This window comes from Ranitomeya imitator, chromosome 4, assembly GCF_032444005.1.
Source record: "Ranitomeya imitator isolate aRanImi1 chromosome 4, aRanImi1.pri, whole genome shotgun sequence".
NCBI lineage: Eukaryota > Metazoa > Chordata > Amphibia > Anura > Dendrobatidae > Ranitomeya > Ranitomeya imitator.
The window spans coordinates 378,180,686-378,193,916 of NC_091285.1; the positions used below are offsets into that span (position 1 = coordinate 378,180,686).

The 13,231-nt window shown below is 49.7% G+C and overlaps 1 protein-coding gene across 1 annotated transcript in view; it reads left to right on the forward strand.

The window, feature by feature from the left end:
• Window positions 1–1,056: 1,056 nt before the first annotated feature.
• The window catches only part of GRM3 (glutamate metabotropic receptor 3), a 625,324-nt gene continuing 613,149 nt past the window's right edge, over window positions 1,057–13,231 (forward strand). Inside the window, exon 1 of the mRNA XM_069765166.1 lies at window positions 1,057–1,596. The gene's annotated coding sequence lies outside the window, so the exon portion shown is untranslated. The remainder of the gene's footprint in view (window positions 1,597–13,231) is intronic.

The window sequence follows — 13,231 nt, forward strand, 5'->3', positions numbered from 1 at the left end:
TTTTTGGATTTGTTTTGCATTTTGTGCTGCTTCATTTTACTCTATTTAGATAGGTAGATAGATAATAGATAAATAGATAGATATGGGATAGATAGATAGATAGATAGATAGATAGATAGATAGATAGATATGGGATCGATAGATAAAGGATAGATAGATCGATAGATAGATAGATAGATAGAGGATAGATAGATAGATAGATAGATAGATATGGGGTATATAGATAGATAATAGATACATAGATGATAGACAAATAGATAATTGATAGACAGATATGGAATAGATAGATATGGGATATAGATAATTGATAGATAGATAGAGATAGATAGATAGATAGATAGATATGGGATATAGATAGATAGATAGATAGAAGATATATAGATAATAGATACATAGATGATAGACAAATAGATAATTGATAGACAGATATGGAAGAGATAGATAGATAGATAGATAGATGATAGATAGATAGATGATAGATAGATAGATGTATAGATAGATAGATAGATAGATAGATAGATAGATAGATAGATAGATAGATAGATGTATAGATAGATAGATAGATGTATAGATAGATAGATAGATGGATAGATAGATGTATAGATAGATGGATAGATAGATAGATAGATAGATGGATAGATAGATAGATAGATAGATAGATAGATAGATAGATATGGGATACATAGATAGATAGATGTATAGATAGATAGATAGATAGATAGATAGATAGATAGATGTATAAATAGATAGATAGATGTATAGATAGATAGTAGATAGATAGATGGATAGATAGATGGATAGATAGATAGATAGATAGGGGATATAGATAATTGATAGATAGCTAGAGATGGGACTAGCTGTAGCAGACCAGTCCAGCATTACTCCTTGTCTCTCCCTGTGGGAGCAGTACATGCTTATTGTCTTATCCCCTAATTAAATGACACCCAGGATATTTTCCTCGCCTTTGTGCTCAGTTTCACCCCTTGCCTGTGAGTGGGGTGAGTGGCAGGTGACGTCATCGTGGGTGTGCCAGGAGATGGGGAAGGTGATGCTGGTACCGTGGGGCAGCAGATAGATGTGCAGGCTGCTGGAGGAGCCCGGTCACCGGAGAGCCCTCAGCCCGTGATGGAAGCTGCTGTGAGGTCTCTCATTAGTCACAGCATGGGAACGGAGGACTAATTGTCCGGCAGCAGCAGCGCTGCCAAGGGTGCCAGGAGCAAACAAGCATCAAAGTTCCAGGAGCCGCTACTCTCCTATCTGAATAGCAAGTGGCAGAATTCACGAGTCTTAATTAGCAGGAGCTGAATCAGCCCAGAGGGAAACCCTTCAGTAAAATGAGGAACAGAATAGAACAAAAGCTGAGGATCTGGTCTTAGAAAATGACATTAAAGCCAACACCATTCTACATTCCTGCATTACTAGCTGATCACAGCAGTGGTAACTGGCGGGCAGGAGACGGGAGCCCTCATCCTGAGAGGACGGACTGGAGGACATGCACCCGGAGTACAGGGACCAAGCACAAGTTCTGCCCCAGGTCCCAGTGTGAGGCTGGATGGAGGGGACGACGCTGCCCGGGACGTGTGAGCTCAGCAGCAGGTAAGAAAGTGTGACCATGACCAGCAGCATGCACCCTGACCGTCTGCAGCAGGCGAGCACAGAAAGTGTGACCGTGACCAGCAGCATGCACCCTGACCGTCTGCAGCAGGCGAGCACAGAAAGTGTACCGTGACCAGCAGCATGCACCCTGACCGTCTGCAGCAGGTGAGCAGACCATGTGTGACCGTGACCAGCAGCATGCACCCTGACCGTCTGCAGCAGGTGAGCAGACCATGTGTGACCATGACCAGCAGCATGCACCCTGACCGTCTGCAGCAGGTAAGAAAGTGTGACCATGACCAGCAGCATGCACCCTGACCGTCTGCAGCAGGCGAGCACAGAAAGTGTGACCGTGACCAGCAGCATGCACCCTGACCGTCTGCAGCAGGTGAGCAGACCATGTGTGACCATGACCAGCAGCATGCACCCTGACCGTCTGCAGCAGGTGAGCAGAGCATGTGTGACCATGACCAGCAGCATGCACCCTGACCGTCTGCAGCAGGTGAGCAGACCATGTGTAACCATGACCAGCAGCATGCACCCTGACCGTCTGCAGCAGGTGAGCAGACCATGTGTAACCATGACCAGCAGCATGCACCCTGACCGTCTGCAGCAGGTGAGCAGAGCATGTGTGACCATGACCAGCAGCATGCACCCTGACCGTCTGCAGCAGATGAGCAGAGCATGTGTGACCATGACCAGCAGCATGCACCCTGACCGTCTGCAGCAGGTGAGCAGAGCATGTGTGACCATGACCAGCAGCATGCACCCTGACCGTCTGCAGCAGGTGAGCAGAGCATGTGTGACCATGACCAGCAGCGTGCACCCTGACCGTCTGCAGCAGGTGAGCAGAGCATGTGTGACCATGACCAGCAGCATGCACCCTGACCATCTGCAGCAGGTGAGCAGAGAGAGTGTGACCATGACCAGCAGCATGCACCCTGACCGTCTGCAGCAGGTGAGCAGACCATGTGTGACCATGACCAGCAGCATGCACCCTGACCGTCTGCAGCAGGTGAGCAGACCATGTGTGACCATGACCAGCAGCATGCACCCTGACCGTCTGCAGCAGGTGAGCAGACCATGTGTGACCATGACCAGCAGCATGCACCCTGACCGTCTGCAGCAGGTGAGCAGACCATGTGTGACCATGACCAGCAGCATGCACCCTGACCGTCTGCAGCAGATGAGCAGAGCATGTGTGACCATGACCAGCAGCATGCACCCTGACCGTCTGCAGCAGGTGAGCAGACCATGTGTGACCATGACCAGCAGCATGCACCCTGACCGTCTGCAGCAGGTGAGCAGAGCATGTGTGACCATGACCAGCAGCATGCACCCTGACCATCTGCAGCAGGTGAGCAGAGAGAGTGTGACCATGACCAGCAGCATGCACCCTGACCGTCTGCAGCAGGTGAGCAGACCATGTGTGACCATGACCAGCAGCATGCACCCTGACCGTCTGCAGCAGGTGAGCAGACCATGTGTGACCATGACCAGCAGCATGCACCCTGACCGTCTGCAGCAGGTGAGCAGACCATGTGTGACCATGACCAGCAGCATGCACCCTGACCGTCTGCAGCAGGTGAGCAGAGCATGTGTGACCATGACCAGCAGCATGCTCCCTGACTGTCTGCAGCAGGTGAGCAGAGACCATGACCAGCAGCATGCACCCTGACCGTCTGCAGCAGGTGAGCAGAGAAAGTGTGACCATGACCAGCAGCATGCACCCTGACCGTCTGCAGCAGGTGAGCAGAGAAAGTGTGACCATGACCAGCAGCATGCACCCTGACCGTCTGCAGCAGGTGAGCAGACCATGTGTGACCATGACCAGCAGCATGCACCCTGACCGTCTGCAGCAGATGAGCAGAGCATGTGTGACCATGACCAGCAGCATGCACCCTGACCGTCTGCAGCAGGTGAGCAGACCATGTGTGACCATGACCAGCAGCATGCACCCTGACCGTCTGCAGCAGGTGAGCAGAGCATGTGTGACCATGACCAGCAGCATACACCCTGACCATCTGCAGCAGGTGAGCAGAGAGAGTGACCATGACCAGCAGCATGCACCCTGACCGTCTGCAGCAGGTGAGCAGACCATGTGTGACCATGACCAGCAGCATGCACCCTGACCGTCTGCAGCAGGTGAGCAGACCATGTGTGACCATGACCAGCAGCATGCACCCTGACCGTCTGCAGCAGGTGAGCAGACCATGTGTGACCATGACCAGCAGCATGCACCCTGACCGTCTGCAGCAGGTGAGCAGACCATGTGTGACCATGACCAGCAGCATGCACCCTGACCGTCTGCAGCAGGTGAGCAGACCATGTGTGACCATGACCAGCAGCATGCACCCTGACCGTCTGCAGCAGGTGAGCAGAGCATGTGTGACCATGACCAGCAGCATGCACCCTGACCGTCTGCAGCAGGTGAGCAGACCATGTGTGACCATGACCAGCAGCATGCACCCTGACCGTCTGCAGCAGGTGAGCAGAGCATGTGTGACCATGACCAGCAGCATGCACCCTGACCATCTGCAGCAGGTGAGCAGAGAGAGTGTGACCATGACCAGCAGCATGCACCCTGACCGTCTGCAGCAGGTGAGCAGACCATGTGTGACCATGACCAGCAGCATGCACCCTGACCGTCTGCAGCAGGTGAGCAGACCATGTGTGACCATGACCAGCAGCATGCACCCTGACCGTCTGCAGCAGGTGAGCAGAGCATGTGTGACCATGACCAGCAGCATGCTCCCTGACTGTCTGCAGCAGGTGAGCAGAGACCATGACCAGCAGCATGCACCCTGACCGTCTGCAGCAGGTGAGCAGAGAAAGTGTGACCATGACCAGCAGCATGCACCCTGACCGTCTGCAGCAGGTGAGCAGAGAAAGTGTGACCATGACCAGCAGCATGCACCCTGACCGTCTGCAGCAGGTGAGCAGACCATGTGTGACCATGACCAGCAGCATGCACCCTGACCGTCTGCAGCAGGTGAGCAGACCATGTGTGACCATGACCAGCAGCATGCACCCTGACCGTCTGCAGCAGGTGAGCAGAGCATGTGTGACCATGACCAGCAGCATACACCCTGACCATCTGCAGCAGGTGAGCAGAGAGAGTGACCATGACCAGCAGCATGCACCCTGACCGTCTGCAGCAGGTGAGCAGACCATGTGTGACCATGACCAGCAGCATGCACCCTGACCGTCTGCAGCAGGTGAGCAGACCATGTGTGACCATGACCAGCAGCATGCACCCTGACCGTCTGCAGCAGGTGAGCAGACCATGTGTGACCATGACCAGCAGCATGCACCCTGACCGTCTGCAGCAGGTGAGCAGACCATGTGTGACCATGACCAGCAGCATGCACCCTGACCGTCTGCAGCAGGTGAGCAGACCATGTGTGACCATGACCAGCAGCATGCACCCTGACCGTCTGCAGCAGATGAGCAGAGCATGTGTGACCATGACCAGCAGCATGCACCCTGACCGTCTGCAGCAGGTGAGCAGACCATGTGTGACCATGACCAGCAGCATGCACCCTGACCGTCTGTAGCAGGTGAGCAGAGCATGTGTGACCATGACCAGCAGCATGCACCCTGACCGTCTGCAGCAGGTGAGCAGACCATGTGTGACCATGACCAGCAGCATGCACCCTGACCGTCTGCAGCAGATGAGCAGACCATGTGTGACCATGACCAGCAGCATGCACCCTGACCGTCTGCAGCAGGTGAGCAGACCATGTGTGACCATGACCAGCAGCATGCACCCTGACCGTCTGCAGCAGGTGAGCAGACCATGTGTGACCATGACCAGCAGCATGCACCCTGACCGTCTGCAGCAGATGAGCAGAGCATGTGTGACCATGACCAGCAGCATGCACCCTGACCGTCTGCAGCAGGTGAGCAGACCATGTGTGACCATGACCAGCAGCATGCACCCTGACCGTCTGCAGCAGGTGAGCAGAGCATGTGTGACCATGACCAGCAGCATGCACCCTGACCATCTGCAGCAGGTGAGCAGAGAGAGTGTGACCATGACCAGCAGCATGCACCCTGACCGTCTGCAGCAGGTGAGCAGACCATGTGTGACCATGACCAGCAGCATGCACCCTGACCGTCTGCAGCAGGTGAGCAGACCATGTGTGACCATGACCAGCAGCATGCACCCTGACCGTCTGCAGCAGGTGAGCAGAGCATGTGTGACCATGACCAGCAGCATGCACCCTGACTGTCTGCAGCAGGTGAGCAGAGACCATGACCAGCAGCATGCACCCTGACCGTCTGCAGCAGGTGAGCAGAGAAAGTGTGACCATGACCAGCAGCATGCACCCTGACCGTCTGCAGCAGGTGAGCAGAGAAAGTGTGACCATGACCAGCAGCATGCACCCTGACCGTCTGCAGCAGGTGAGCAGACCATGTGTGACCATGACCAGCAGCATGCACCCTGACCGTCTGCAGCAGATGAGCAGAGCATGTGTGACCATGACCAGCAGCATGCACCCTGACCGTCTGCAGCAGGTGAGCAGACCATGTGTGACCATGACCAGCAGCATGCACCCTGACCGTCTGCAGCAGGTGAGCAGAGCATGTGTGACCATGACCAGCAGCATACACCCTGACCATCTGCAGCAGGTGAGCAGAGAGAGTGACCATGACCAGCAGCATGCACCCTGACCGTCTGCAGCAGGTGAGCAGACCATGTGTGACCATGACCAGCAGCATGCACCCTGACCGTCTGCAGCAGGTGAGCAGACCATGTGTGACCATGACCAGCAGCATGCACCCTGACCGTCTGCAGCAGGTGAGCAGACCATGTGTGACCATGACCAGCAGCATGCACCCTGACCGTCTGCAGCAGGTGAGCAGACCATGTGTGACCATGACCAGCAGCATGCACCCTGACCGTCTGCAGCAGGTGAGCAGACCATGTGTGACCATGACCAGCAGCATGCACCCTGACCGTCTGCAGCAGGTGAGCAGAGCATGTGTGACCATGACCAGCAGCATGCACCCTGACCGTCTGCAGCAGGTGAGCAGACCATGTGTGACCATGACCAGCAGCATGCACCCTGACCGTCTGCAGCAGATGAGCAGAGCATGTGTGACCATGACCAGCAGCATGCACCCTGACCGTCTGCAGCAGGTGAGCAGACCATGTGTGACCATGACCAGCAGCATGCACCCTGACCGTCTGTAGCAGGTGAGCAGAGCATGTGTGACCATGACCAGCAGCATGCACCCTGACTGTCTGCAGCAGGTGAGCAGAGACCATGACCAGCAGCATGCACCCTGACCGTCTGCAGCAGGTGAGCAGAGCATGTGTGACCATGACCAGCAGCATGCACCCTGACTGTCTGCAGCAGGTGAGCAGAGACCATGACCAGCAGCATGCACCCTGACCGTCTGCAGCAGGTGAGCAGAGAAAGTGTGACCATGACCAGCAGCATGCACCCTGACCGTCTGCAGCAGGTGAGCAGAGAAAGTGTGACCATGACCAGCAGCATGCACCCTGACAGTCTGCAGCAGGTGAGCAGAGCATGTGTGACCATGACCAGCAGCATGCACCCTGACCGTCTGCAGCAGGTGAGCAGAGAAAGTGTGACCATGACCAGCAGCATGCACCCTGACCGTCTGCAGCAGGTGAGCAGAGACCATGACCAGCAGCATGCACCCTGACCGTCTGAAGCAGGTGAGCAGACCATGTGTGACCGTGACCAGCAGCATGCACCCTGACCGTCTGCAGCAGGTGAGCAGATCATGTGTGACCATGACCAGCAGCATGCACCCTGACCGTCTGCAGCAGGTGAGCAGACCATGTGTGACCATGACCAGCAGCATGCACCCTGACCGTCTGCAGCAGGTGAGCAGACCATGTGTGACCATGACCAGCAGCATGTACCCTGACCGTCTGCAGCAGGTGAGCAGACCATGTGTGACCATGACCAGCAGCATGCACCCTGACCGTCTGCAGCAGGTGAGCAGAGCATGTGTGACCATGACCAGCAGCATGCACCCTGACCGTCTGCAGCAGGTGAGCAGACCATGTGTGACCATGACCAGCAGCATGCACCCTGACCGTCTGCAGCAGATGAGCAGAGCATGTGTGACCATGACCAGCAGCATGCACCCTGACCGTCTGCAGCAGGTGAGCAGACCATGTGTGACCATGACCAGCAGCATGCACCCTGACCGTCTGCAGCAGATGAGCAGAGCATGTGTGACCATGACCAGCAGCATGCACCCTGACCGTCTGCAGCAGGTGAGCAGACCATGTGTGACCATGACCAGCAGCATGCACCCTGACCGTCTGCAGCAGGTGAGCAGAGCATGTGTGACCATGACCAGCAGCATGCACCCTGACTGTCTGCAGCAGGTGAGCAGAGACCATGACCAGCAGCATGCACCCTGACCGTCTGCAGCAGGTGAGCAGAGCATGTGTGACCATGACCAGCAGCATGCACCCTGACTGTCTGCAGCAGGTGAGCAGAGACCATGACCAGCAGCATGCACCCTGACCGTCTGCAGCAGGTGAGCAGAGAAAGTGTGACCATGACCAGCAGCATGCACCCTGACCGTCTGCAGCAGGTGAGCAGAGAAAGTGTGACCATGACCAGCAGCATGCACCCTGACCGTCTGCAGCAGGTGAGCAGAGCATGTGTGACCATGACCAGCAGCATGCACCCTGACCGTCTGCAGCAGGTGAGCAGAGAAAGTGTGACCATGACCAGCAGCATGCACCCTGACCGTCTGCAGCAGGTGAGCAGAGACCATGACCAGCAGCATGCACCCTGACCGTCTGAAGCAGGTGAGCAGACCATGTGTGACCGTGACCAGCAGCATGCACCCTGACCGTCTGCAGCAGGTGAGCAGACCATGTGTGACCATGACCAGCAGCATGCACCCTGACCGTCTGCAGTAGATTGGATGGGGGAGCTGATATTTTCACATAAATAAAAACATTTTACATACAGGCATAAGAGACCAGAAACAATGTAATGGCTCCTCTGTGTCCTTCTCTGGCACTTCCCTATTATATAAAATGTTACAATAGTTAATATTACATTACAATATGTGAAATTACATTCTCAGTGTTTTACAATTAATTCATATGTTTATTAATGAATAGACTTATGGAGACATGGCGGGATAAAAATATAGATAGATTGATGGATGAATATGAGATAATTGATAGATAAGATAGATACTGACTGATCGATATATAAAAGTTAAAGTATATATGGATGATAGCTAGATGATAGATCGCTAGTAAGATCATAGATAGATCTATAGATTGCGATAGATAGATAGATAAGAGGTAAATAGATAGATAAGAGGTAGATAGATAGATAGATAAGAGGTAGATAGATAGATAGATAAGAGGTAGATAGATAGATAGATAAATAGATAGATAGATAGATAGATAGATAAGAGGTAGATAGATAGATAGATTGCGATAGATAGATAGATAGATAGATAGATAGATAGATAGATGATGATAGAAAAAAAGATTGAGTTGCTCTGGTTATTTCTCAGCTATTTGGGGGTAATGTCTTCTTCAGAATAATGTGGCTTCACCAGCAGTCCCATGTGGAACCACAGATAACACATGGAGATGTTGAAATGACTTGGGGGATCCTATTCTCCCACCATCAGCTCTGCAGGATCTGTATATACAGTGCATGCACCCCTATATACACGCTGCATGCTTCCCTATATACAGTGCATGCATCCCTATATACAGTGCATGCATCCCTATATACAGTGCATGCATCCCTATATACAGTGCATGCACCCCTATATACAGTGCATGCATCCCTATATACAGTGCATGCACCCCTATATACAGTGCATGCATCCCTATATACAGTGCATACATCCCTATATACAGTGCATGCTTCCCTATATACAGTGCATGCTTCCCTATATACAGTGCATGCATCCCTATATACAGTGCATGCATCCCTATATACAGTGCATGCACCCCTATATACAGTGCATGCATCCCTATATACAGTGCATGCACCCCTATATACAGTGCATGCATCCCTATATACAGTGCATGCTTCCCTATATACAGTGCATGCTTCCCTATATACAGTGCATGCATCCCTATATACAGTGCATGCTTCCCTATATACAGTGCATGCATCCCTATATACAGTGCATGCATCCCTATATACAGTGCATGCACCCCTATATACAGTGCATGCATCCCTATATACAGTGCATGCACCCCTATATACAGTGCATGCACCCCTATATACAGTGCATGCATCCCTATATACAGTGCATGCACCCCTATATACAGTGCATGCATCCCTATATACAGTGCATGCTTCCCTATATACAGTGCATGCTTCCCTATATACAGTGCATGCTTCCCTTCCCTATATACAGTGCATGCTTCCCTATATACAGTGCATGCTTCCCCATATACAGTGCATGCTTCCCTATATACAGTGCATGTTTCCCTATATACAGTGCATGCTTCCCTATATACAGTGCATGCTTCCCTATATACACGCTGCATGCTTCCCTATATACACGCTGCATGCTTCCCTATATACAGTGCATGCTTCCCTATATACAGTGCATGTTTCCCTATATACAGTGCATGTTTCCCTATATACAGTGCATGCTTCCCTATATACAGTGCATGCTTCCCTATATACACGCTGCATGCTTCCCTATATACACGCTGCATGCTTCCCTATATACAGTGCATGTTTCCCTATATACAGTGCATGCACCCCTATATACAGTGCATGCATCCCTATATACAGTGCATGCATCCCTATATACAGTGCATGCACCCCTATATACAGTGCATGCTTCCCTATATACAGTGCATGCTTCCCTATATACAGTGCATGCATCCCTATATACAGTGCATGCTTCCCTATATACAGTGCATGCTTCCCTATATACAGTGCATGCTTCCCTATATACAGTGCATGTTTCCCTATATACAGTGCATGCTTCCCTATATACACGCTGCATGCTTCCCTATATACACGCTGCATGCTTCCCTATATACAGTGCATGCTTCCCTATATACAGTGCATGCACCCCTATATACAGTGCATGCTTCCCTATATACAGTGCATGCTTCCCTATATACAGTGCATGCTTCCCTATATACACGCTGCATGCTTCCCTATATACAGTGCATGCTTCCCTATATACAGTGCATGCTTCCCTATATACAGTGCATGCATCCCTATATACAGTGCATGCTTCCCTATATACAGTGCATGCTTCCCTATATACAGTGCATGCTTCCCTATATACAGTGCATGCTTCCCTATATACAGTGCATGCTTCCCTATATACAGTGCATGCTTCCCTATATACAGTGCATGCTTCCCTATATACAGTGCATGCATCCCTATATACAGTGCATGCTTCCCTATATACAGTGCATGCATCCCTATATACAGTGCATGCATCCCTATATACAGTGCATGCATCCCTATATACAGTGCATGCTTCCCTATATACAGTGCATGCTTCCCTATATACAGTGCATGCATCCCTATATACAGTGCATGCATCCCTATATACAGTGCATGCATCCCTATATACAGTGCATGCATCCCTATATACAGTGCATACATCCCTATATACAGTGCATACATCCCTATATACAGTGCATGCATCCCTATATACACGCTGCATGCTTCCCTATATACACGCTGCATGCATCCCTATATACAGTGCATGCATCCCTATATACAGTGCATGCATCCCTATATACAGTGCATACATCCCTATATACAGTGCATGCATCCCTATATACAGTGCATACATCCCTATATACAGTGCATGCACCCCTATATACAGTGCATACATCCCTATATACAGTGCATGCATCCCTATATACACGCTGCATGTCCTGCCTGATGGATTCTGTTACCTTCACAATGAAGACATTTGACATGTTGAGAGTAGTCACCCCCTGAAGTGAAGCGGCTGCCTCATTGGTTAGTGCCTCTTCCACTAATGAAGCTGTGGATGATTACCACTATTAAGCGGCACAAGTGCCTGTTACAGCAGTTCTGCAATCTTCAGACTTATAAAGGAGACGGTTGCTCTTTAGCCAATTCCTGGTGATATAAGAATAAGGTGACACAATATTTTGTATGCCTGATCCTCTTCCTAAACTCCATAAAGAGCCTGTTCTGTATTGTCAATAACATGATGGACTATTACAATTTTAATATAGATTTATTATGTTTAACAATTGGAAATATGTTACTTTGTTTCCATGTATAGTTCTCATGTAGCTCTATTGTTCTCATTGATATAGAACAAATAATGGTTGTGTCTATACCAGCTCCCATCAGAACTGTCATTCACAGGGCAGGTATCTGTTAATGGAGGATTGCTGGGTCATGAGACTAATTCATCATGGTCACATCCAGTGGGGCACTCAGCTACTGTGCATGCATACTGACGCAGTGTGACCACAGATGAATGAACTCCAGACACTTTATCTCAGGAGTGAAGCTGTCATCGGTTCCCATGGGGGACTTCAAGCAGAGACAAAGGGGTAACAGAGGATCAGCACTGTGGAATGACAGTCCCTGAAGGGGAACATGTGGTCACAATTAGACGCGTTCTTTGCTTTGGGCTTTTTTTTTAAAGGTACTAATTATAAATGGATGTAAGTGAAATCTTTAACACCATGAAGAACTGATTTACTCTGTGGAATAGTCACATTTTTGTGTCATTCTTTTTTTTTTTTAGTGTGGGGAGGTTCAGTGTGCGACATCAAAACGAATATAATTTAAGCATGTAATTCTGATGCAGTATGGTCTATAGGGTAATTAGCATGAAAGATATTTTGCACATATTGTGGTATAATACCATTTAATTCATGTGGTGAAGCAATTTGCCCCATCATCTCTGGTGTGTTGTATTATGTTTCTTCCTAGACCTTGGAGTTTCCATTAGATGTTAGCAGGTCTCTCATCCTCCCTCATTTATTACTTGTAAACCTGGATTACTACATAAAGATTATATGTTGCCGATCATATATATATTTGTTAAATGACAGCTGGTTGTTATCCCTTTTGAATGCCATATTTTTTCTGATATTACAAGTACAATCTAAGAGCTGTTCTGGCACTGTCTCCTTTGCTCTAAAATTGCTGCAAACACTAGAATCGAGAAGTTTTGGCATGACTTGTATTGTTAGAATTACTGATTTAATATAATATACATTTTTTATTTAGTACAGTATAAATTATGATTGTGTGTACATGTCTTCGTGAAAAGTATGCTATGCATGAACTAATAACGAAAACTCAGTCCAGTTACTAATAATCTAGGGACTCGACCTTCAAGTGATATAAAAAATTTGCGGAAAATTTGCTTTTTATTTCTACCTTTTAATTTGAGCTACATATTACTCAGACATAAACTTTGAGTTTTCTTTTAGTGGAGCTATTGGATTGTGATCTAATCAAGGCAAACTAAATAGAATTTATGAGCAGAGACCCTACTTACCGTGCAGTGTTTTAGTGTTTCAATACAATCAGTGTTTTATGAGGGTATTCACATCCTAATTGGAGTAAGGGTTTAGGAATTACAGTTGACTACTTTTAAAGGGACAAAAGGTAGTTGGACA